The sequence below is a fragment of the Ambystoma mexicanum genome, chromosome 8 (genome assembly GCF_040938575.1).
Source record: "Ambystoma mexicanum isolate Mex_15411 chromosome 8, UKY_AmexF1_1, whole genome shotgun sequence".
NCBI lineage: Eukaryota > Metazoa > Chordata > Amphibia > Caudata > Ambystomatidae > Ambystoma > Ambystoma mexicanum.
Genome location: NC_090929.1, coordinates 1,734,545,244 through 1,734,572,394, shown reverse-complemented (window position 1 = coordinate 1,734,572,394; position 27,151 = coordinate 1,734,545,244).

Sequence of the window (27,151 nt, the reverse complement as noted above, 5' to 3'; positions counted from 1 at the left end):
GGGAAGTCCTTGTTGGAAGCACTTGAGTGCTTGCTGCTGGCTTCTTCCTAGGAGTCTTGGGTTGCCCCTTTGCTCCTGATCTGGTAGTTACTGCAGTGAGTTGCTCCAGTGGGAAAGGAGTGATCTCTGTCATCATCTCCTTAGATAACCCTCACAGGGTTTTCTCTCTTGCAGGTTTTGTGAGCTCCTGTAACCTTTTACTAGGAGGTCTGGGAGTCTGTGACACAACTCCAAGAGCTTTCAGGTCATTACCCAACAGAACCCTACCTGGTACTTCACATTGTTTACTGACAGGTATCTTTACAGCCATATAATTACACTGGATGAGAACTGGTAACTGGGGACACATCTGCACAGGACCTCCAGCTAACTTGGTGAGGCATTTGGGTCCCTTAGCAACATCCTCTGCCTTGAAAAATAATTCATCCGCCACAGTTATGCTGGCCCCAGTGTCTCTAATGGCAGGAGTCTCCTGACCATTCATCTGGACACTGTCTTTATAATACTCTTTAGTATTATCTGGGATAGAATTATATACATCTAAATTCTGTTGTTCCCACAACCCCATAGATACTAAAGAAACACTGGCTGAGACACCAATGGGTTCATCAGCCAGCGGTAGAAAGTTTCCACTTGCCATTGGGACTTCCTCTTCTGGAGTGAAGGCTAAGGAGGCAAGTTGGATCCCTGAAGGTTTACCCTTGCATCTGGGATCTCCTTTCACATGGTCAGTAGAGCCACAAACAAAGCATTTACCGAATACCTTCTGGAATGGTGGCTTGTTCTAGCCTCCCTCTGGTTTGGCACCAGAGGGTACACTATTCTGCTGTGGCTTCCCTTGTGGCTTACCCTTATGGTTTTGGTTGGGGCCCTCTTTGGAATTTGCAGTATTAGAATTCTCTTTGGAGTCCTTTTTAGGCTGTTTCCCCTCATCCTTTTTCTGAGTTACCCCAGAATCCTTGCGAGTGGCCCTGTTGGCAACCCACAAGTCAGCAGCCTTAGCTAGCTTTCGGGAATCTAATTCCTTTGAATCAGCCAAGTGCTGTCTGAGCTCAGGAGAGCAGGCATCATAAATTGACTCCAACATAAAAAGATTCTTCATACCTTCATAAGTGTTCACCTTGTAACCCTTAATCCATCCCTCTAAGTTTTTCAACCCTTCACTCACCCAGGTAGCCCAAGGGGTACCATCATGCTTTTTGAGGGTTCTAAACCTCTTAAGATAATGGGAAGGGGTCTTCCCAAATCTAGCTAACAGAGCTAGTTTCACACATTCATACTCTTTCCTATCCTCCTCCCCCAGCTCCATTACCACATCAGTTGCAACAGGGGGAAGCCTAGAGAACAACCAGGTGAGTAAGTCATATCCTGTGATGTTCTGGAGCCCATGATTATATTCAAACAGAAACAACCAATCCAACACATCCAATTTAGGCTCATACATACCAACCAATTCTTTAGGCATCGGGGGTCTTTTAGGACTGGAACTTCTAGAGGAGCCAGAGAGAGAAGTATTTTCAACAGATAATTTCTTCATTTCTAGCTCTTGCTTGAGCTCCATTTCCCTTAGCCTTAGTTCTTGATTCCGTTCCTGGTGTCTCTGTTCAGCCTGAGTATTCAGTCTCTTGAACTCTAGTTCAAGTTTCATTTTCTCTAATTCAAGATATTGAGGACTAAGTGTGGGACTTGGCAAAGGCCCAGTAGGTACAGCAGGTAGAGCATACAGAGGCCTGGGGGGACAGTCACAGCAGCCTCACCCTCCTCTTCTGACCCTTCCTCAAGATCATCAACATTTGGTTCAGTTTCAATCTCAAAACTGTTATCTACAGTTGCTGGAGTGGTAGGTTCCTCTGAACCATCATCCAGGCTTTGGGTAGCTAATAACCTTTCTATTAGTTCCATTTTCTTGCCTTTAGTCAGGAGATTCTTATGCTTACAGAGAACTCTTAAACAATCAGCAGTTTTTGTAGCAAGGGACTCTTGACTATAACTTTCCATAGTTAACATGTTAGAAAGATTACTTTTTCAGTGCTAACCTTTGTGGTTAGTTGCACTAAGGTATCCTAAAGCACTCTAAAATGTATACTCAATACAAAACCCACTGCTGTACACCAGTGTTAGGCAGAAACCTGTGCAATTCCCTTTGGGAACATTGCAAAAGATTTAGGACTACAGGTGTTAGCAGTAAACCCACTTGGTAGCAGTCTGTACCACCCAGATTCACTTAGTAGCTGTGGCTGAGCAGTCAGACTTCCCCCAAGAAGAGTTAGGCAGTATGCAAAGTATACACAATAGGCACTCAGACACAATAGCACAAGCAAACACTGACCAGAGCTTTGGTAACAAGGTATATAATTATTTATTTAAAAACACACTGTTTGAAACACTCCAGCACTCTTATTGTAAAACACTCTAAACACAGTTACTATATAATATATACAACCCTTATTCCTTATCAGATAAGTCTTAGTTAACACCACTAATTTCCATACAGAGGTGAGCGCTTAACTATAGATGGTACTCCAATAGGTTCATGAAGAAGGGAGAGAAAAAGACACAATATGGAACGATACACCACTCTAAGATTTAGGAACACTATTAGCAAGGCACAAGAGCAAAAGTCACTTGTGAGCCAAAGTCCATAGGCTGGGCCCACTCTTAGAGAGAGCAGAGCACAAATGCGCCCAAGATCACACAGTTACACTAGGCTTTGAAAGTCTTGCAGAGAGTTCGAAAAGAGTTTAGAGAGGCTCAGAAAAGTTTAGCCAGGGTGTCCCAGGCTAACCCAGGTTCGCAAGCCGGGGCTAAATCTACACCGTACAGTCTGTGGCAAGGGAAGCCAGGCGGAACACAGCACCTTAAGTGGGAAGGATCCTCCAGCGGTGGCAGTTGTTCCTGGCAGCGGGTGCAAGTCTCATCGTCGTCCAGAGGAAGAGAAGATCTCGACTTGGAGGAAAGATTAAGGTCGTTGCACTGCCAGGGAAGAAACCAGCCACAGAGTTTTCCGGTTAAAGGCATTACCCTTTATTTCGTGGTCGTGGTAAAACATGGTATTCCGGTTGCCGGGGTGCTTGGCACAGGCAAGGCGGCCACGAGATGCATCGGGAAGGCGAAAATACGGTGAAACTGGTTATCCCCACCAGTCAAAGGAAGAAGACTCTCCGGCGGGAGATCTCCTCTGTCGTTGGGAAAAGTGGTCAGACGGTCCAGCAGGGCTCCACCGGTGGTGTCATTGTGGCAGGTTGGCTCAGCTTCTCCCTCGTCAGATTCTTAGGTCCTGTGCCGACTTCTGAATTTCCAGTCCCCAAAGCCCTGCTTTTATGCAGAAAACCCCCATTCACTCAGCCTAGCTGTCACTCAAACATGCTAAGTGGTGAGCCGGCCGGCTCACCACTTGGGCCAATCAGGACGGAGTGCGACTTGAGTTGCCTATGCAACTCAGTCCAGGGTGCCTAAATCCCCCTCCACCCCTCCTAAGTACCCCAGACAGAGTGGCACCACTTTGGAGGGCTTCTGTGGAGAAGCCCGCTAAAAAGTGGAACAAAGGGCTCGACTTGGGTTGGAGTCACAGAAGAGAACACAAACGCCATTTTAGAACCGAGTTTTGGCAAAAAATACCAACCGGAGAATTAATAATAATTAAATAAACCGGCGGTATGTTCGAGGCTATCGTAATTAAATAAATAAAGATAGTAGCCTTGAACAATGGGAAAATCCCATAGAGTAATATTCGCGGTTGAATATAAAAAGTAGTATCCACTGCCACCAGCCAAAACTCGATGAGGGGTGATGGAGACGTGCCCCCTCGACTAACAGACCCCGGGGCAATCGAATTGCCCCAGCCAGTACGTCCACAATATGATGGTTTGTACTGGTTCTGTTCAGAATTTAAGACTAGTAAAGTCAATTGTGACTTTACATGCCCTGGGAGACAGTAGTCAGTCCCAGGGTATGGAGTCTATACTGGGGGGTCACTATGACACCCCTGTGTTACTGCACTGAGGGTGCTGTGTAACACACATCACAAAAACACATGAAGCCCTATGGAGTAAAAGACCCCATAGCCCATTAAACACATCTAGATTCAAAGAAACACACGCAAATCATGTCCAAGAGTGAGGGTAAAAGAGTCTCAATATTGGCAGGAGAAAAAAGTAAACCCCAAAAATCCAGCAAAGCTGCTGGGGGACTCACTAGGTTAGAAAATTCAGCCTAAACATAGAATTCTCCCTAACAGTCTACAACTCACAGCGTATTCATCAGGGGCGAATCACACCATGAGATACTCGATGGTGGGTGTTAGGGACAATTCTCCTATATGGCTAATTTCCCTTAACTAGTGAGTCCCTCAGCAGCTTTGCTGGATTTCTGGGGTTTATTTTTTTCCACCTGGCAAGAGTGTGAACCTTTTTCCCACTCTTACATGTGTTTTGCCATGTGTTTTTCTACTTGTGTGATCTTGGGCTCTGGAGCCACTTTTTGTGTGTGTTAAACAGCACCTTCACGCAGTGACACAGGGTTGTCTCTAAGACTTCCCACTGACTCTATTTTTCTGGGGCTGAGTACTGTCCCCCAGAAGCAGGTAAAGTTGCCATTTATTATATGTAGTCATTTAAAACTACAGACCCAGTACACCCGATCTTACATGGAGTGTTGGAAAGGGTTAACTCTGATCCCTTTTTGTCTGTACCTCCTGGAGCCTTGTTCTGCTCCCTTAACACTAAGACTTGGCTGGTGGCAGTGGTACCAACCCTAACCTTTCTACCGCGATTATATGTATAAACGTGGTACTGTTTTTAGGCTACTGTGTTAGCCTCGAACATAAACCCGCTTGACCAAATATCTTTTATTTTGGCTCCGGTCGGGTTTAGTCACCATTTCTTTGTGTTAACATCCTTCTTGTGTTTTATTTTGCACGGCAAACCAGGTTTGCCTTCTTTGTTCGCCATCCTTTGGTGGCTTCTGCAAATAAGCCCTCCTTTGGCATTGGGATGTCTAGGTGGGCTGAATGTGAGGGAGGGGTTTAGTCACCGCCTGCACAGGGTCTCCTTGGAGAACCAAGTTGCACTTTGTGTTCAATGACTGAGGTGGTTGGGCTGGGCAACCCCCCTTCTGTTTGATTGACAGCCCGGCTGTGTGAATGGGGGATTTTGGCATAAAAGGCAGGACTCTTGGGCTGGAAGTCAGAGTAGCCACTGGAACTACAAGAACCAAAGAGAAGCGGAGAAGAAGACGGCTGCTGCAACTCCCGAGTCCCGGTGAAGCCCTGCTGCAGTCCTGAGCTATCTACCCTTCAACGACAGAGAAGATCCAGTCCGGATTTTTCGTCCCTTGAGCCTGGTGGGACCAACCAACTCACCTTTCTACAGCCAGAGAATCCTTTTATGGGCCAAAATCACTGCACAATGCTGTAGTGGTCCGGATAGCCATCAGAAGAGCCCTCTCCTGTTTTAAAGGAGCACACCTTTTATTCACTGCTGCTTTGCTGCTGCTGGCTTCATCCCTGGGTAGTGAAGATTGCTCCAGACATCCTCCTTCTTGTCCCCACGACTGAAGCTTCAGGAACTGTGAGTCTGCAGGAGCTACCAGGAACAACTGCCGTAGCACCAGCTCCCTTCAACGGAATAAGGTACTGTGTCAATTTGGTCATTCTCTCCGTCCGACCTTGAGGAATTCGGGTGAATCCTCTTTCCTTACCAAGGCTTGTCCTTTCTTTCTTCCCTCTTATAACTTTTGCCTACTCTTGACAATATCTAAGTTCTCCTAGCAACTTAGATCTTGAACTGTTCTCACCGTGTGATCCTCTACAACAGAGCCCCTGCTCCATTTGACACTAGAGCAGGCCTATTGACTTTTATCTGCCTCTTAGAACACGTCGTCTGATTCTATTGTCTTGACAAAAGTATTGCCTTTGATTTTTTCCACTATTCCCTTGTTTTAATTCTATGTGCTAAGTGTGTTTGACTCTGGTTACATTTCTTCCTGTGGGAACGCTTTTCTTTTGTAAGACCGAACTGTCATTACTGTCAAAAAGTGATCACGGTAACGTCTTTGTTTTACAACACCCGTCTGTCAAATCCTAATGGAGACCAGGAGGGGTCCCACCGAACTACCTCAAGATGTGGGCCCTGGAGGTGACAGAACTATGTAACAACTTCAATGTGCTTATAGCCGCATCTTAATCAACAAATGTAAAAAGGTGGGGAGAACAGTGGTTCAAAACATATATTCTTATTTTATTAAATAGTTAAACAAGACCGACAGGTCACATTTGCAAATTTAGACAACATAAAACAAAATTAATAGGAAGACAATTCATTTAACACTTTTTTGTCCTAATGTTCACTCCTTGCATACATTAAATTTCAAAGTGATGTCAGAAAGACATGGGTGACTTTTGCAAGAAGCAATTAATAACCAACTATTTCCAAGGTTCCCATATATATTGTGTCGACATGAGTGAATCTGTTTCCAGCCTTCTTCGTAGACACACAAATAGACTGTTAGTTATTCTTGAATATTTTAGCCTAATGTACTTACCTTGAATTTGCCTAATCAAGAGGAATTGGTTGTGTGTAGTATATTTACAGTGTGGTTTTATTTAATAGAAGTGACATGTTTTGTGAACAGATGGTTTAAAAATAAATATACTTATATTGTTTTAACCAGAAACCTTGAGTCAGTGTTTGCTTGGGTCACAGTAATTGTATTCCTTTGTGTAATCCCTGTTACTGCTCATTTGCTCTTGAGATAAGTCTGGCTGCTCAGCCCTGGCTACCACTTTAACTGTGTAGTACAAGCTTGTACCAAAGGTGAAATTGTACTACCACTTGTAGTCTTAATCTTGTGTAGTGGTCCCAAAGGAGAAAGGGTCCGAATGCAACACAAGTACCTGAAGCCGCCAGCCAATGAGGATGGAAAACTTTAGCTGACTAAGACATTGGGTCACTGCTAGAGGGGTGGAACCGGTCTGGTGACGGGGGTCGGTTTGGGCCAATTAGGCACGCTAATGTATGGCTTTCTTAAGGGGACTAAAAATGTTAACCAATGTGATGGTATGGATTTACATGTGTCTTGAAACTGTCCATTTATGTATATGTTTATTGTTCACTTGTTAGGTGTTTATACAAGAAGCAAATACTGTATCAAAAAGACCCATGGGGCAACAGGGAGGTGACATAGGATGATGGACAATGACATTACAACAATGTTTAATAATTAAATACAACAATTTAAGAAGAGACAGAGGGGAAGACAAACCTACTTTGCCTTGTGAGTGTTCAGATGTGCAGATGGGAGAGAGGTATGGGATAGGTGATGTGGTGCCCAGGGAGAGCGGCAGGTGAAGTGCTATGAAGAAAGGTAAGTGCAACCTCCAGTGGTGGAGAGTGAGCCGAGGCAAGTGCAGAGGGGAGAGATGTATGGGATAGGTGATGTGGTGCTCATGGAGAGCGGCAGGTGAAGTGCTATGAAGAAAGGTAAGTGCAACCTCCAGTGGTGGAGTGTGAGCCGAGGCAAGTGCAGAGGGGAGAGGGATATGGGATAGGTCATGTGATGCTCAGGGAGAGCAGCAGGTGAAGTGCTATGAAGAAAGGTAAGTGCAACCTTCAGTGGTGGAGGGTGAGCCGAGGCAAGTGCAGAGGGGAGAGAGGTATGGGATAGGTGCTGTGGTGCTCAGGGAGAGCGGCAGGTGAAGTGCTATGAAGAAAGGTAAGTGCAACCTCCGGTGGTGGGAGGTGAGCCGAGGCAAGTGCAGAGGATAGACAGCAGCTGGGATGATAAGATGTGGGAGTCAGGGCCCTGAGTATCCATAAGGGCCCTGCATGCCAATCAAGATAATGTGTGATTAACAGGGGCGAGAGGGAGGGAGGGAAGGAAAAGGTAAAGAGGAAGGTCTTGAGGATTTTCTGGAACTTAAGGAGGTCCTGCACAAGGAGTTGGTGCCAGAGGAACATTGGTGTCTTAAGGAGGAATTATAATATTTAGTGAGAAGGAATAGCAGATAGAGTGGTCCTTGGCCCCAGACAGCCTAGTGGATGATGCAGTGAATTTTAATATAATATGTTCCGCAACTGGGGGCCAGTGAAGACTTTGTAGGGCAGGAGAGATGCGGTCCCTTGGCTTGAGGCCAAGGATAAGTCTTGCTGCATTATTCTGGATTAGCTGGAGGGATCGCAGCGTTGACAACAGTAGATTAAGGAGGAGGATATTACAATACTCAAGCCTAGAGAGAACCAGAGCCCGAGTAACATTGAGTCTCTGGGTGAAGGTGAGGAAAGGTAGGATTCCTTTCAGAAGGAAATGCTGAAAGTAGGACTTCTTGGCAATGTCCTGAGTATGAGGGAGGAAGGAGAGAGAGGAGTCAAAGATGACTCCAAAAGTTTCTGGCTTCCGAGCAGGGAGCAGGGGCAGAGCCAATGGAAGAAGGCCAGAGTAAAGGGAAGAAGTCAGGTGCGGGTCCCAATAGGGAAGATCTCTGTTTTGCTGGCATTGAGGTAGAGATAATTAGAAGTACACCAGGCCTGGATGTCTGAGAGACAGTCAGGGATGATGGAGAGTGCAAGGGTGTCTGAAGGAAGTTTGAAGAAGAGTTGCGTGTCATCAGCATAGCACTGTAAATTGAAGGAGAAGGAGAAAATTAGGAATGGTAGAATAAAGTAGATGTTAAAGAGCCGAGGCGTAAGAATGTAGCCATGGGGGATGCCATAGGTGGAGACAGAGGTAGGGGAGGAAAAGGTGCCCAGTATGACTGTAGAAGAGCGGTCAGTTAGGAAAGAGGTAAACCAGTCCTGTGCCCACTCCGAGATACCAAGGGTGTCATGGTGCCTTTTTTATGAGGATGGAGTGGTTCACTGTGTCAAATGTAGAAGAGAGATCAAGGAGGATTAGGACAGCTGGGGAGCTGGAATCAAGGGATGGAAGCAGTTCTTCACGGGTGTTGAAAAGAGAAGTTTCCGTGCCTCTGGATGCTCAGAATCCAGATTGGTCGTCGTGGAGACTACCAACAAGTTCAGGGTGGGAGTTAAGTTGGGGCTGGGGTCAGGTTCTGAAGCAGTTTCCCCAGGAAAGGGGTGATGATAGAGATAGGGCGATATTTCACTGGGCAGGTGTTAGGGAGAATTCTCTGTTTAGGCTGAATTTCCTAACCTAGTGAGTCCCCCAGCAGCTTTGCTGGATTTTTTGGGGTTTATTTTTTTCTCCTGCCAAGAGTGAAACTCTTTTACTCTCACTCTTGGACATGACTTGAGAGTGTTTCTGTGACTTGGTTTGTGCTTATGGGCTATGGGGTATTTTCTCCCCATAGGCTATCATTGGTTTTTGAATGTGTGTTACACAGCACCCTCAGTGCAGTAACACAGGGGTGTCATAGTGACCCCCAAACATAGACTCCACACGCTGGGACTGACTACTGTCTCCCTGGGTCTGTAAAGTCACCATTGACTTTACTAGTCTTAACTTAGGAACTTAACCAGTACAAACCTTCATACTGTGGAAGTACTGGTAGGGGCAATTAGATTGCCCCTGGGTCTGTTGTCGAGGGGGTACTGTCCCGTCCCCCCTCGCTGAGTTTCTGGCTGGTGGCAGTGGATACCACGGAAATATTCCACCGGAATATTTCCCAATGGGATTTCCCATTGATTTTAATGCACCACTTTTTGGTGCAATGTTAAAGATACCGCCGGTTTATTTATTTAATATAAATTCACCGGTTGGGATTTTTTGCCAGAACTCGCCGCCAAAATGGCGTCTAGGTTCACTTCAGTAACCCTGAACCCGAGTCGAGCCTTTGTTCCACTTTTGGCGGGATTCTGCACAGAAGCCCTCCAAAGTGGTGCCATTCTGTCTGGGTACCACAGGGGGTGTGGGAGGGGGTTTAGGCACCCTGGACTGAGTTGTCTTGCCAACTCATGTCGCACGCTGGTGTGATTGGCCCAAGTGGTGAGCCGCCCCGCTCACCACTTAGCATGTTTGAGTGACAGCTAGACTGTATGAATAGGGGTTTGCTGCATAAAAGCAGGGTTTTTGGGACTGGTTCTTCAGAAGTCGCCACAGGACCTAAGAAGCCGAAGAGGGAGAAGCCGAGCCGACCTGCCAAGACGACACCACCGGTGGAGCCCTGCGGAACCGTCTCACCACTTTTCCCAACGACAGAGGAGATCTCCAGCCGGGAGAGTCTCCTTCCCTTGACTGGTGGGGACAACCAGTTTCTGTCTTCTTTTCGCCTCCCTGAAGCATCTCGTGGCCGCCTTGCCTGTGCCAAGCACCCCGGCAACCGGGATACCACCTTTTACCTCAACCGCGAAAGAGGGGTAACATACTTTTAACCGGAAAACTCCATGGCTGGTTTCTTCCCTGGTAGTGCAACGACCTTCAGCTTTCCTCCACGTCGAGATCTGCTCTTCCTCTGGACGACGTCGTGACTTGCACCCTATCCAGGAACAACTGCCACCGCTGGAGGATCCTTTCCATTTTAAAGGTACCGTGTTCCGCCCGGCTTCCCTTGCCACCGATTGTATGGGGTAGATTTAGCCCTCGGCTTATGAACCTGGGTAAGCCTGGGACACCCTGACTAAACTTTTCTAAACTTGGTAAAACCTTTCCTACTCACCTGTAATGACTTGTGACATTGTGTGATCTTGGGCATCTTTTCGCCTGGCTTTCCCTAGAGTGGGCCTGGCAACCGAACTTCCTTGCTCCACAATAGACTGCCTTTCTAAACTTACTGTGAATCTCTGAAAAGTGTTTTACCTTGCTGTTTTCATTACTTCTGCCTTTTTCCCTCCCTTTTTAACTAACTTGTTGGAGTGCCATCTAACGTTAAGCGCTCACCTCTGTTTGGAAATAAGTGGTGTTAACTTAGACTTGTCCAACAAATAACTAGGGATGTACATATAAGTAATAGTGACTGTGTTTTGACTTACTTACCTTTTCTGTGCTAGTGTAATTTATGAGTGTGTCTTTTAAATAAATAATTATATACTTTTACACCTAGCTCTGGTCAGTGTTTGCTTGTACTACTGTGCCTCTGTACCTATATGTATGCTCTATATACTGCCTAACTCTTCTTGAGGGAAGTCTGACTGCTCAGCCACGGCTACCAGGTAAATCTGGGTGGTGCAGACTGCTACCAAGTGGGTTTACTGCCAAACACCTGTAGTCTTAAATCTTTTGCAGTGGTCCCAGAGGGAACTGCACAGGTTTCTGCCTAACACTGGTGTACAGCGGTGGGATTTGTACTGAGTATACACTTTAGTGTACTTTTGAGATACCTTAGTGCAACTAACCACAAAGCTTAAGCACAAAAAGAAAAAGTCATTTTCTAACATGTCTGCTATGGAAAGTTATAGTCAAGAGTCCCTTGCTACAAAAACTGCTGATTGTTTAAGAGTTCTCTGTAAGCATAAGAATCTCATGACTAAAGGCAAGAAAATAGAGCTAATAGAAAGGTTGTTAGAAAACCAAAGTCTGGATGATGGTTCAGAGGAACCTACCACTCCAGCAAATGTAGAGAACAGCAATGATATTGATATTGAACAAAGTATTGATGATCTTGGGTCAGAACCAGAAGAGGGAGATGAAACTGCTATAGATGTTCCCTCTAGGCCTCTCTCTGCCTTACCAGCTGTACCTACTGGACCTTTGCCAGGTCCCACATTTAGTCCTCAATACTATGAACTAGAGAAAATGAAACTGGAATTAGAGTACAAGAAACTTAATACTCAAACTGACAAAGAACTAAGGCTACAAGAAATGGAGCTCAGGTATGAGCTAGAAATGAAGAAATTGTCTGTTGAGAATGCTTCTCTCTCTGGCTCCTCTAGAAGTTCCAGTCCTAAAAGACCCCGGATGCCTAAAGAATTGATTGGTATGTATGAGTCTAAGTTGGATGCGTTGGATTGGTTGTCTATGTTTGAGTATAATCATGGGCTCCAGAACATCACAGGTAATGAGTTACTCACCTGGTTGTTCTCTAGGCTCCCCCCTGTTGCAACTGATGCAGTAATGGAGTTGGGGGAGGAGGATAGGAAAGAGTATGAATGTGTGAAACTAGCTTTGATAGCTAGGTTTGGGAAGACCCCTTCCCAGTATCTTAGGAGGTTTAGAAGCCTCAAAAAGCATGATGGTACCCCTTGGGCTACCTGGGTGTGTGAAGGGTTGAACAACTTAGAGGGATGGATTAAGGGTTATAAAGTGAACACTTATGAAGGAATGAGAAATCTTGTAATGATGGAGTCAATTTATGATGCCTGCTCTCCTGAGCTCAGACAGCACTTGGCTGATTCGCAGGAATTAGACCCTAGAAAGCTAGCTAAGGCTGCTGACTTGTGGGTTGCCAACAGGGCTACTCACAAGGATTCTGGGGTAACTCAGAAGAAGGATGAGGGGACACAGCCTAAGAAAGACTCCAAAGAGAATCCTAATAATTCCTAACCCAAGGAGGGCCCCAAACCACAAAATAACCAGGATAAGCCACATGGGAAACCCAGTCAGGCTAGTGTACCTTCTGGGCCCAAACCAGAAAGAGGTCAGAACCAGCCACCCTTTCAGAGAGCATTTGGACAATGCTATATATGTCAGGGTACTGACCATATCAAAGTAGATCCCAGGTGCAAGGGTAAACCTGCAGGGATCAGCACAGCCTCCTTAGCCTTCCCTCCTGAGGGGGAAGTACAGATGTCTAGTGCTCACTTTGAACTCTTTGCTGAAGATCCCTTGGGACTTCAAGCAACTGTATCTATAGAGTCCATGGATCTGGTTAGCTCCCAGAATAGGGTAGTGTATAACTCCCTACCTGCAAAATCTAAAGTGCACTATGTGGACAGTGTTCTTGTCAATGGCCAGGATACTCCTGCCAGGAGAGACACTGGGGCCAGCAGAACAGTAGTGGATGAAAGCTTCTTTCAACCTGAGGATGTGGCCAAAGCACTCAAAGGTCCCACTAAGATGTCTGGAGGCCCTGTCCAAATGGTTCCTATTCTACCAGCCCTCATTCAGTGTAACAACATGACAGTGAGGATCCCTGTCAGTGTTCAGACTGAGCAACCTGGGAAAGTCCTGTTGGAGAATGACCGAAGAACTCTAGGAGTAGTGTCACACACCCCCAGGCCTCCCAGTATGGAGAAGCAGAACTTAACCAAATTGGCTAGAGAGGCTACCTTGAAGGACCCTTCTAAGCCTGTGGGACCCTCTACTGAGAACCCCACTACAAGCCCTGGTGTTAGTAAGTTGACCTCTAACCCAGGCACATTTCAGGATAGTATGCTAGGAACATGGGAGCCCCAACCAAGCTCCATCATTGTTCCCCTAGTTTCAGAGTCTCTGACTCTCCCTGCTTCTGAGGAAGAGGTGGATAGACCAATTAGACCCCTATCTGGACCTGAGGGAACTGGTAATTCTCAGTGCTGGTGGAAAACCAGAAAAGAAAAGTCTAAGGCCAAAAACCTTCAGACTGTTGGACCTTCTATAGAAGACGTCTATAGAAGACCCCAACAAAATTCCTGATGCTAGGAGGGAATCTCCTAAAGTAGGTAAGGTTAGATCTAAGAGGAAGGAGAAGCATGTACCTTGCTTATCTCCAACCCCTCCACCCAAGAGGCCTAAGACCCAACCTGCTCTCCACAGAGAGGTGGTGAGGAACCTTGGAGGGCCCTCTAGACCTAAGGGTATCGTTTATAAGGACCCCTTGAAAAAGCCTAAAGCAGGTTCAGAAGTTGTACCAACTTCTGAGGGACTGGTCAACCAGATCCCCTATAGTTTTAAAAAGACTGATGTTCCTCAAAGGGTTTGTAGGTCATATAGCTTACAAAGGAAAACCTTTGATGTAACCATAGAACCCAGGTCAGGGTGTCACCATCAAAATGCTGATGGACTCTCTAGGATGTATGTCATCGACTAGAGGTATGAGGTTCATCCAGGAGTGGATTAAATCCTCCTGTCCCTTAGTCTGGGGGGGGGGGGGCGAGTGTTAGGGAGAATTCTCTGTTTAGGCTGAATTTCCTAACCTAGTGAGTCCCCCAGCAGCTTTGCTGGATTTTTTGGGGTTTATTTTTTTCTCCTGCCAAGAGTGAGACTCGTTTACCCTCACTCTTGGACATGACTTGAGAGTGTTTCTGTGACTTGCTATGTGCTTATGGGCTATGGGGTATTTTTTCCCCATAGGCTATCATTGGTTTTTGAATGTGTGTTACACAGCACCCTCAGTGCAGTAACACAGGGGTGTCATAGTGACCCCCAAACATAGACTCCACATCCTGGGACTGACTACTGTCTCCCTGGGTCTGTAAAGTCACCATTGACTTTACTAGTCTTAACTTAGGAACTTAACCAGTACAAGCCATCATACTGTGGAAGTACTGGTAGGGGCAATTAGATTGCCCCTGGGTCTGTTGTCGAGGGGGTACTGTCCCATCCCCCCTCGCTGAGTTTCTGGCTGGTGGCAGTGGATACCACGGAAATATTCCACCGGAATATTTCCCAATGGGATTTCCCATTGATTTTAATGCACCACTTTTTGGTGCAATGTTAAAGATACCGCCGGTTTATTTATTTAATATAAATTCACTGGTTGGGATTTTTTGCCAGAACTCGCCGCCAAAATGGTGTCTAGGTTCACTTCAGTAACCCTGAACCCGAGTCGAGCCTTTGTTCCACTTTTGGCGGGCTTCTGCACAGAAGCCCTCCAAAGTGGTGCATTCTGTCTGGGTACCACAGGGGGTGTGGGAGGGGGTTTAGGCACCCTGGACTGAGTTGCCTTGCCAACTCATGTCGCACTCTGGTGTGATTGGCCCAAGTGGTGAGCCGCCCCGCTCACCACTTAGCATGTTTGAGTGACAGCTAGGCTGTATGAATAGGGGTTTACTGCATAAAAGCAGGGTTTTTGGGACTGGTTCTTCAGATGTCGCCACAGGACCTAAGAAGCCAAAGAGGGAGAAGCCGAGCCGACCTGCCAAGCTGACACTACCGGTGGAGCCCTGCGGAACCGTCTCACCACTTTTCCCAACGACAGAGGAGATCTCCAGCCGGGAGAGTCTCCTTCCCTTGACTGGTGGGGACAACCAGTTTCTGTCTTCTTTTCGCCTCCCTGAAGCATCTCGTGGCCGCCTTGCCTGTGCCAAGCACCCCGGCAACCGGGATACCACTTTTTACCTCAACCGCGAAAGAGGGGTAACATCCTTTTAACCGGAAAACTCGACGGCTGGTTTCTTCCCTGGTAGTGCGACGACCTTCAGCTTTCCTCCATGTCGAGATCTGCTCTTCCTCTGGACGACGCCGTGACTTGCACCCACTACCAGGAACAACTGCCACTGCTGGAGGATCCTTTCCATTTTAAAGGTACCGTGTTCCGCCCGGCTTCCCTTGCCACCGATTGTACGGGGTAGATTTAGCCCTCGGCTTTCGAACCTGGGTAAGCCTGGGACACCCTAACTAAACTTTTCTAAACTTGGTAAAACCTTTCCTACTCACCTGTAAAGACTTGTGACATTGTGTGATCTTGGGCATCTTTTCGCCTGGCTTTCCCTAGAGTGGCCCTGGCAACCGAACTTCCTTGCTCCACAATAGACTGCCTTTCTAAACTTACTGTGAATCTCTGAAAAGTGTTTTACCTTGCTGTTTTCATTACTTCTGGCTTTTTCCCTCCTTTTTAACTAACTTTTTGGAGTGCCATCTAACGTTAAGCGCTCACCTCTGTTTGGAAATAAGTGGTGTTAACTTAGACTTGTCCAACAAATAACTAGGGATGTACATATAAGTAATAGTGACTGTGTTTTGACTTACTTACCTTTTCTGTGCTAGTGTAATTTATGAGTGTGTCTTTTAAATAAATAATTATATACTTTTACACCTAGCTCTGGTCAGTGTTTGCTTGTACTACTGTGCCTTTGTACCTTTATGTATGCTCTATATACTGCCTAACTCTTCTCGAGGGAAGTCTGACTGCTCAGCCACAGCTACCAGGTAAATCTGGGTGGTGCAGACTGCTACCAAGTGGGTTTACTGCCAAACACCTGTAGTCTTAAATCTTTTGCAGTGGTCCCAGAGGGAACTGCACAGGTTTCTGCCTAACAGCAGGATGGGTCTGCTGATGGTTTTTTTAAGGAGATGACGCACAAGGGTGTGCTTGAGGGATGATGGAAAAGAACCAGTAGTAAATGAGTGGGCACGAAGATCAGCAAGAGCAGTGGCCAGAGAGGAGATGTTATCCTTGGTGGTTCTGGATGAGCAAGGGGCAACATGTTTGGAATAGACATTCATGGAGTTGACAACTCTGGTGAATTCTTCCATAGAGACAGGGTGAAGGAGTAAAAGGTAGAAGGAGGGGGTGAGTGTTTATGGGAAGTAAGAGGGGGAGGAAGGGTTGGAAGAGTGTGTGATAAGGCTGTTCAGGATGTCCTGGGTTTGGTGGTGAAGTCAGTGGTGAGTGTCTTGCAAAGAGCCTGGGAGGGAATAGGGGCAGAGGATACTGCGGACCGGTTGGCTAGTTACCTGCAGATTTTGAAGAGTACAGCGGTGTTGTTGGATGCGCCAGATACTCATGTCCGAATGTGTATTTTTTTTGGCACAGAGAGAGAGTCTGTAATGCCTTTAGATCAGGCGGCAGGCCAGTTTGTCAGACGGTGAACCTGAGATTTGCCACTTCCGTTCTGCAAATCGGCACTTAGGTTTCAGGTCTGCAAGTTTGGAGTCGTACCAGTTGTTACGCTTGGAGGCAGGTCTCCGGTGGATCCTCATGACTGGGGCAATGATGTCAAGGGAGTTGGTAATGGCTGCTGAGAGCAGAATCAGAGGTAGAGTCTGAGTTGGGTGGGAAGGGGGGGGAATAAAGGTGGAAGTGAAGGCAACAGCTGACACTCGTTTCATCAGACACATGTTCATGAACGAGGTTGGCAGGGATTTTGGAGGAGTTGGCACAAGGCCATAGGGCCTAGATGGGAGGAGAGAAGAGAGTGGTTAGACCAAGACAGTGGGGTATCCTTCCCTGATCTACTGGCTCACATGTGCATACACTATACTAATCTAATAGTGTTAGGCGATTTCAATCTCTGTTATAACACCCCTAGATCTAATGAGTTTAGCTCTTTCTTTGACAGTTTACTTGACCTTGAACTGCACCAATTGACCCACGGACCTACCCATAGTCTGGGCAATACTCTTGATTTGATTTTTCTGAAAGAATCACTGTTGAGCTTTGATACCATTGAACCAGTGCTATGGTCCGACCATTACCTGGTAACTTGTGTATTTCAGTCTCGGAACCCCTCCGATTAAGATACTCCCACCTAAAATGCTGTTGCGCTCATGGCACTCGGTCGATACTTATGAGCTTAGTACCCATATAATTAACAAATGTGACTCTGTGAGCCCTCTGTCTCTGTGCTCACTGTCTCAGTTATTTCAGGACTCAGCCGACACCTATGCTCCTCTGAAACTGGTACAAGGTCGTAGACTACCTACCATCTGAACCTTGGTTCTCAGAAGAACTAAACATTACTTGTCTCAAGTTAGGACAGACCGAATGTAAATGGCAAAAGAACTACGATCCCGATCTCAGAAAATCCTATAAAGCCTGTCTGTCCATCTACCTGGCAGACATTAAAAATGCCAAAGCCAGTTTTGTTTCCCATAAGATTGAAACAGCACTCTGCCAACCCAAAACTCTCTTCTCTGTAGTTCAATCTCTAACCTCCTCTGAAGCTCTCACCTCCAGGGTCAAACCTACCCAAGAACTCTGCAATGATTTGTCCCTTTTTTTAATCAACAAAATAGAGGTTATTCGCACTAACATTGCTAAATCTCTAGCTACCGCGGTCTCTAGTAGTAACAATACATCTCCTGCCTCGTCCGCTGACAATTCTGCCATCTGGTCGACTTTTCCTCTTTTTTCCGAGGCTGAAGTCTTATCAGCTATTCAATGAATCAAATCCTCTTCTCTCGCGGATGCTAATCCTATGAAGATTATGAAGAAGATCGCTCCTGACCTTCTGGTAGCCCTCACTTCTGCTGTAAATGATTCCTGCCAATCCGGTTTTAAATTCAGCTACAGTTGTACCCCTTTTAAAGAAGCCTACACTTGATCCCACGGTTCTTGCTAATTTCCGCCATATCTGCCTGCTCCCTTTTCTTTCTAAACTCTTGGAATCACTAATTTCTCCTCTATTATCTTCCTTTCTGGAAACCACTAATATTCTTAATCCTACACAAGCAGGTTTCAGACCTGGCAGAGGCACTGAGAGTATGCTGGTGTCCGTACAGGATGATGTGTCCAGACTGGTTGACTCTGGGGGGGGGGTTGGGAGCCCTGATATTGCTCGATCTCTCAGCAGTGTTTGACACGGTCGACCACCCCATCCTATTGTCTCGCCTGGCCCAGATCGGAATCTCTGGCCAGTTTCTCGCCTGATTCACCTCTTTCCTGTCGGACCACTCACAAACTCTTGCCATGCCTCCTTTTCTTTCTTTACCTTGTCCCCTCACTTGTGGTGTCCCTCATGGCTTTTCCTTGTCCCCGATTTTGTTTAACATTTATATCTGGGCTTTAGTGTGCCTCATCCGTGCCCACGGCCTCAACTGTTACTCGTATGCTGACGATACCCAAATCCTGATCTGGCTTGATCAGAATCAGGCGGTGGCATCGTCGTGCCTTTGGGACTGTTTGAGGGCGACTAGATGGACCACAACTGGCTGAATATTAACAGGGATCAGACCTAGGTGCTGGTAGTGGGATGCCCACCCGATCCCTCACTGTGGATCTCTGCCTTCTGGCCCTCCACTTTAGGTCTGCTTCCTCGCCCAGTCAGTAAAGTAAAAAATCTTGGGGTTATTCTGTCTGACACTCTCTGCATGATTAATCAGGTGGTGGGTGTATGCCAAGCCGGCCACTATCAACTTAAGATCTTGAAGAGGGTCCTCCTATGATACCTGAACCCCTTTGTCCTCCAGTTATTGCAGCACTGCTTCTGTCCCGCCTTGATTATTGTAACTCTTTGTACCTGGCCCAGTCAATCGGCCTAATACAACGGCTACAACAAATACAGAACCTAGCGGCTAGGCTGGCTGCGGGCACTCCATATGGAGCTCATATCTCCCCGGTATTGCGCTCGCTTCACCGGCTGCCGGTAAATCAGCGCATCCTTTTTAAGGCTATGTGTATTGTACATAGGGCCATTCATAACCAAGGAGCAACGTTTCTGAAGGCTAAATTTCTCAGTCACCATCCTTCACGGGATCTTCGCTCCTCCTCCGCCAACCTCCTGGTTGTCCCGAGATTTCAGCGCACCAGAATCGGTGGTCAGGCTTTCTCCACAGTCGCGGCTAATCTTTGTAATGGACTGCCTTCCTTTCTGAGAAAAACGTCTGATCACTTATCTTTTAGAATAGCTCTGAAACTGACCCTCTTTTAGGCCTTCTTATTGTGGCCTCAACTGTAATGGCTTGCCCTCCCTCTCTAGTGCCATGATGTCTTCGGGCGATCGTGCGCTGTACAAATACATATCACATAACATAACCAGAGGAGATGTGAGAGGGAGGTCAGAGTGGATGAGGGCATCCAGCGTCTGTCCGGCAGAGTGGGTTGGACCAGAATGGAGAGGGATAGAGAGATGCAGAGGCCAATTAAGAGAGTGGTTGTTGTGCACAGGGAGTCAAAGTATTATTAATAGATGTGAACGTCACCCAGGAGTAGCAGGTTGGAGGTGGGTGAGAGTAAAGAGCCACAGAAATCAGTCCACTCAGAGAGAAACAGAGAGGTAGAGACAGGAGGCTGATAAATGGTAGCAATGGTCAGGGTGGAAGAGGGAGAGAAGACCAATTTGCATACTAGGCTCTCAAAGGATGAATAGAGCTAAGTGGGTAAGATGCAAGAAGGAATCCACTCAGGGAGGATTAAGGTATCCCCACCACCAGCCGGTGAGGTCGAGGCTTGGAGGTGATTAAAAGTCATTGGATTAAAGAGAGTCAAAAGAAGAGACTGAGTTGGCATTGAACCAAGTCTCAGTGAGTGCAAGTATGTCAAGGTCAGTGTCTTCAAGGAGAGAGCAGATGTCAGCAGAGTGTTTGTTGGCTGAGCATGCTTTGAGGGTCGCCAGGTGGAGATGATCACTTCCTTTGAAAGTTTTTTGAGGTGGAGTACAGGAGCATGGTACTTTAATCAGAGGTGGCAGAGCGGGGTGGAAGTAGGAAGAGAGGCAGCAGAAGGAAGGAAGTTGATGAGAGATGGCAGGATCTGGTCAAAGAGAAGGAGGTTGACCTGGGGGCCTTGAACCAGGATGGTGGCTGTGAGGTTGACATTAATGCTGCCGCGAGATGAGAAGAAGCCCACCAAGAGGACTTCCCACTTGGTGCCATCATTAATGAGAGAGGATTTGAAAGGGGAGAGAGTAGAGATGAGATGAGCAGTCCATAGGTCTGGAGATTGGACAGAGAAAAGGATGTCAGTGAAGATTTCTCTGGTGGATGCACTGACATAGGTGTCTGCAATTAGGATGCCAGTGTTTGCAGAAAGGATGTATTTTTTATGCTTTTTCCATCCAGATTTTGTGATGGAGGGTGTATAGGTGATAGTGTAGCAGTTGAAGTAGATTGGGGAAATGGAGAGTGCCACCTTAGAGCAAGAGAAATAAGTGAGGTGCAGAGAGATAAAGTGGGGGAGGGGGCCGCAATGCACAGTTCTGACTTTAACTCACATGCGGCCAAGTGGATGAGAAGAGTGACAGTCAAAAAGCAATGCAGGATGTGAGCAAACCTAAACAAGTAATGCAGGATGTGAGCACACCTAAAACAGCAATGCAGGATGTGAGCGAACCTTAAAAGCAATGCAGGATGTGAGCACACCAAAAAAAGCAATGCAGGATGTGAGCACACCTAAACAAGTAATGCAGGATGTGAGCACACCTAATAAAGCAATGCAGGATGTGAGTGAACCTAAAAAGTAATGCAGGATGTGAGCACACCTAAAAAAGCAATGCAGGATGTGAGCACACCTAAAAAAGCAATGCAGGATGTGAGCACACCTAAAAAATCAACGCAGGATGTGAGCACACCTAAACAAGTAATGCAGGATGTGAGCACACCTAATAAAGCAATGCAGGATGTGAGTGAACCTAAAAAGTAATGCAGGATGTGAGCACACCTAAAAAAGCAATGCAGGATGTGAGCACACCTAAAAAAGCAATGCAGGATGTGAGCACACCTAAAAAATCAACGCAGGATGTGAGCGAACCTAAAAAGCAATGCAGGATATGAGCACACCTGAAAAAGCAATGCAGGATATGAGCATACCTAAAAAGCAATGCAGGATGTGAGCACACCTAAAAAAGCAATGCAGGATGTGAGCACACCTAAAAAAGCAATGCAGGATGTGAGCACACCTAAAAAATCAACGCAGGATGTGAGCGAACCTAAAAAGCAATGCAGGATATGAGCACACCTGAAAAAGCAATGCAGGATATGAGCATACCTAAAAATCAATGCAGGATGTGAGCACACCTAAAAAAGCAATATAGGATATGAGCGAACCGAAAAAAAGCAATGCAGGATGTGAGCACACCTAAAAAAGCAATGCAGGATGTGAGCACACCTAAAAAATCAACGCAGGATGTGAGCACACCTAAACAAGTAATGCAGGATGTGAGCACACCTAATAAAGCAATGCAGGATGTGAGTGAACCTAAAAAGTAATGCAGGATGTGAGCACACCTAAAAAAGCAATGCAGGATGTGAGCACACCTAAAAAAGCAATGCAGGATGTGAGCACACCTAAAAAATCAACGCAGGATGTGAGCGAACCTAAAAAGCAATGCAGGATATGAGCACACCTGAAAAAGCAATGCAGGATATGAGCATACCTAAAAAGCAATGCAGGATGTGAGCACACCTAAAAAAGCAATGCAGGATGTGAGCATACCTAAAAAAGCAATGCAGGATGTGAGCACACCTAAAAAATCAACGCAGGATGTGAGCGAACCTAAAAAGCAATGCAGGATATGAGCACACCTGAAAAAGCAATGCAGGATATGAGCATACCTAAAAATCAATGCAAGATGTGAGCACACCTAAAAAAGCAATATAGGATATGAGCGAACCGAAAAAAAGCAATGCAGGATGTGAGCACACCTAATTTTGGTTTTTTAAGACATGGTATTGCAGCACAGCAGTACCGAAGTGGAAGCAATGGAAGAGAGAGCTTGGAAGTGAAGACAACGTAAGAGTTTTTGACCATGTAGTACGAGGGGGTCAGGTGCCAGCTGATATAGATCAGTGAGAATGTCAGGTGCCAGCTGATATAGAACAATGAGAAGGTCAAGTGCCTATGTCAGGTGCCAGCTGATATAGATCAGTGAGAAGGTCAGGTGCCAGCTGATAAAGATCAGTGAGAATGTCAGATGCCAGCTGATATAAAACAATGAGAAGGTCAGGTGCCTATGTCAGGTGCCAGCTGATATAGATCAGTGAGAAGGTCAGGCGCCAGCTGATATAGATCAGTGAGAAGGTCAGGTGCCTATGTCAGGTGCCAGCTGATATAGATCAGAGAGAAGGTCAGGTGCCAGCTGATATAGATCAGTGAGAAGGTCAGGTGCCTATGTCAGGTGCAGCTGATATAGATCCGTGTGAAGGTCAGGTGCCAGTTGATATAGATCAGTGAGAAGGTCAGGTACCTTCACACGGATCTATATCAGCTGGCACCTGACCTTCTCACTGATCTATATCAGCTGGCACCTGACGTTCTCACTGATCTATATCAGCTGGCACCAGATCTTCTCACTGATCTATATCAGCTGGCACCCGACATAGGCACCTGACCTTCTCACTGATATATATCAGCTGGCACCTGACATTTTCACTGATCTATATCAGCTGGCACCTGACCTTCTCACTGATCTATATCAGAGGGCACCTGACATAGGCACCTGACATTCTCACTGATCTATAGCAGCTGGCACCTGACCTTCTCAATGATCTATATCAGCTGGCACCTGACATTCTCACTGATTTATATCAGCTGGCACCTGCCCTTCTCACTGATCTATATAAACTGGCACCTGACATTCTCACTGATCTATATCAGCTGGCACCTGACCTTCTCACTGATCCGTATCAGCTGGCACCTGACCTTCTCACTGATCTATTTCAGCTGGCACCAGATCTTCTCACTGATCTATACCAGCTGCATCTGACATAGGCACCTGGCCTTCTCACTGATCTATATCAGCTGGCACCTGACATAGGCACCTGACCTTCTCACTGATCTATATCAGCTGGCACCTGACCTTCTCACTGATCTATATCAGCTGGCACCTGACATAGGCACCTGACCTTCTCATTGTTCTATATCATCTGGCGCCTGACCTTCTCACTGATCCATATCAGCTGGCACCTGACATAGGCACCTGACCTTCTCACTGATCTATATCAGCTGGCACCTGACATAGGCACCTGACCTTCTCACTGATCTATATCAGCTGGCACCTGACCTTCTCACTGATCTATATAAGCTGGCACCTGACATAGGCACCTGACCTTCTCACTGATCTATATTAGCTGGCACCTGGCATTCTCACTGATCAATATCAGCTGGCACCTGACCTTCTCACTGATCTATATCAGTGGGCACCTGACCTTCTCACTGATCTATATCAGCTGGCACCTGACAGAGGCACCTTACCTTCTCAAAGATTTATATCAGCTGGCACCTGACCTTCTCACTGATCTATATCAGCGGGCACCTGACCTTCTCACTGATCTTTATCAGCTGGCACCTGACAGAGGCACCTTACCTTCTCCCTGATCTATATCAGCTGGCCATGGCCTTCTCACTGATCTCTATCAGCTGGCACCTGACAGAGGCACCTTACCTTCTCACTGATCTATATCAGCTGGCACCTGACATTCTCACTGATTTTTATCAGCCGGCACCTGACCTTCTCACTGATCTTCGTCAGCTGGCACCTGACATAGGCACCTTACCTTCCAGGTAATTGCCAGCTGATATAGATCAGTGAGAATGTCAGGTGCCATTTGATATAGATCAGTGAGAAGGCCAGGTGCCAGCTGCTATAGATCAGTGAGAATGTCAGGTGCCTATGTCAGGTGCCATTTGATATAGATCAGTGAGAAGGTCAGGTGCCAGCTGATATAGATCAGTGAGAATGTCAGGTACCAGCTGATATATATCAGTGAGAAGGTCAGGTGCCTATGTCGGGTGCCAGCTGATATAGATCAGTGAGAAGATCTGGTGCCAGCTGATATAGATCAGTGAGAACATCAGGTGCCAGCTGATATAGATCAGTGAGAAGGTCAGGTGCCCGCTGATATAGATTAGTGAGAAGGTCAGGTGCCAGCTGATATTGATCAGTGAGAATGCCAGGTGCCAGCTGATATAGATCAGTGAGAAGGTCAGGTGCCTATGTCAGTGGCCAGCTTATATAGATCAGTGAGAAGGTCAGGTGCCAGCTGATATAGATCAGTGAGAAGGTCAGGTGCCAGCTGATATAGATCAGTGAGAAGGTCAGGTGCCTATGTCATGTGCCAGCTGATATAGATCAGTGAGAAGGTCAGGTGCCTATGTCAGGTGCCAGCTGATATAGATCAGTGAGAAGGTCAGGTGCCAGCTGATATAGATCAGTGAGAAGGTCAGGTGCCAGCTGATATAGATCAGTGAGAAGGTCAGGTGCCTATGTCATGTGCCAGCTGATATAGATCAGTGAGAAGGTCAGGTGCCTATGTCAGGTGCCAGCTGATATAGATCAGTGAGAAGGTCAGGTGCCAGCTGATATAGATCAGTGAGAAGGTCAGGTGCCTATGTCAGGTGCCAGCGGATATAGATCAGTGAGAAAGTCAGGTGCCAGCTGATATAGATCAGTAAGAAGGCCAGGTGCCAGCTGATATAGATCAGTTAGAAGGTCAGGCACCAGCTGCTATAGATCAGTGAGAATGCCGGGTGCCTTTGTCAGGTGCCAGCTGATATAGATCAGTGAGAAGGTCAGGTGCCAGCTGATATAGATCAGTGAGAAGGTCAGGCACCAGCTGCTATAGATCACTGAGAATGTTGAGTGCCTATGTCAGGTGCAAGCTGATATAGATCAGTGAGATGGTCAGGTACCAGCTGATAGAGATCAGTGAGATTGTCAGGAGTGGCACAAGCCCAGAGTCAAAGATAGATGTCTGTGGCTTTCTCCCTTATATACACCATTTCATGTAGGCACCTTGAATGAAGCTTGATTTTTCCCAGCTGAAATTGCATGCAATAGAACGCATTTTCCTTGCAATTCGTGCACTCATTATTACTCTGTGGATTGATTTACCTTGTTCGGGTTTTGGCCTAGACTACAGAAGAAGGCCATGACCTTCTCACTGATCTATATCAGCTGGCACCTGACATTCTCACGGATCTATATCAGCTGGCACCTGACATAGGCACCTGACCTTCTCACTGATCTATAGCAGCTGGTGCCTGACCTTATAACTGATCTATATCAGCTGGCACCTGACCTTCTCACTGATCTATATCAGCTGGCACCTGACATAGGCACCTGACCTTCTCACGGATTTATATCAGCTGGCACCTGGGTCCTTGTTGCTGTCTCCTCCCTGCTCCTGCTGGTGTTCTGGTGTTGGGGAGGGTGTGTTGTGCATGGGTGGGTCCTTTGTAGGCCTCTGATTTGCCATGGTTTCACCTGGGCCCTTATTGCTGTCTCCTCCCTGCTCCTGCTGGTGTAATGGTGTTGGGGAGGGTGTGTTGTGCATGGGTGGGTCCCTTGTAGGCCTCTGACTTGGAGTGGGTCCACCTGGGCCCTTTTTGCTGTCTCCTCCCTGCTCCTGCTAGTGTTCTGGTGTTGGGGAGGGTGTGTTGTGCATGGGTGGGTCCTTTGTAGGTCTCTGATTTGCATTGGTGTCACCTGGGACCTTATTGCTGTCTCCTTCCTGCTGGTGTAATGGTGTTGCGCAGGGTGTTTTGTGCATGGGTGGCTCCTTTGTAGGCCTCTGATTTACATTGGTTTCACTTGGGCCCTTATTGCTGTCTCCTCCCTGCTCCTGCTGGTGTAATGGTGTTGGGGAGGGTGTGTTGTGCATGGGTGGGTCCTTTGTAGGCCTCTGATTTGCAGTGGGTCCACCTGGGCCCTTTTTGCTGTCTCCTCCCTGCTCCTGCTGGTGTTCTGGTGTTGGGGAGGGTGTGTTGTCCATGGGTGGGTCCTTTGTAGGCCTCTGATTTGCATTGGTGTCACCTGGGACCTTATTGCTGTCTCCTTCCTGCCGGTGTAATGGTGTTGGGGAGGGTGTGTTGTGCATGGGTGGCTCCTTTGTAGGCCTGGGCCCTTGTTGCTGTGCCCTGTGTTCTTTTATCTCCAGCTTTTTGCTGGAGGTATTTTCGGTGGATTATCCGCCGCTTTTCTGGCGCTAATAGCACCTACGCCAGACTCGGGATTGTTATGTTTTAGCGCGAATGGATACTGGCGTTTTTACAGCCAACGCTTTTAAAGCCAGCTGTACTTGCGCCGGCTGTGTTGGCGCTGGCGGTTTTTGGACTTGTGATCCGACGGACCCTTAAATCTGGCGCTGATAGCGTTACCACCGATTTTAAGGGTTACCGCTGAACTCATGATGAGTACCACAGTCGAGACCACCCAGCTGCTGGGCACAGGGTCAACATCCCAGCTTTGCGTAATTTGCACTTGGCAACCTTAATCCTAGCTTAAGCCTAGAGCACATCCAGGGCAGGGACACCTCTAAACTGGGGTCGAGCCCCATCTCTGCCTAGCCCTTGCCATTGCTGGTAGCCGCGACAGACTCCTGTTCAACATCATACTCAACAAGTTAATGTCTAACATACTGTAAACATCTCGGTCATTAATGCCTAAATTAGACTCTGGAAATGCCCCCTTGTTCTGAGTCCCACTCTTCGTTTTCACAGTCCTTATGATATGTGGTGTACCGTACTGCCGTTACAGGAGCCCCTGTTGCTTTAGAAATATTCAATCCTCTTCAGGGTCAGTGAAGCCTGCACCCCCAGTTGAGATAAAATGTGGCAAGTATAACCAGTGTCCTTCTGAACATGATCTAACCTTGTCCATTCTAGGCCACAGTGGCAGACCCTTAGGGAGAGTGAGAATGCCTGTGAGGACTGTGATGGTGGCACTAGGAGTAATGAAGGATTAGG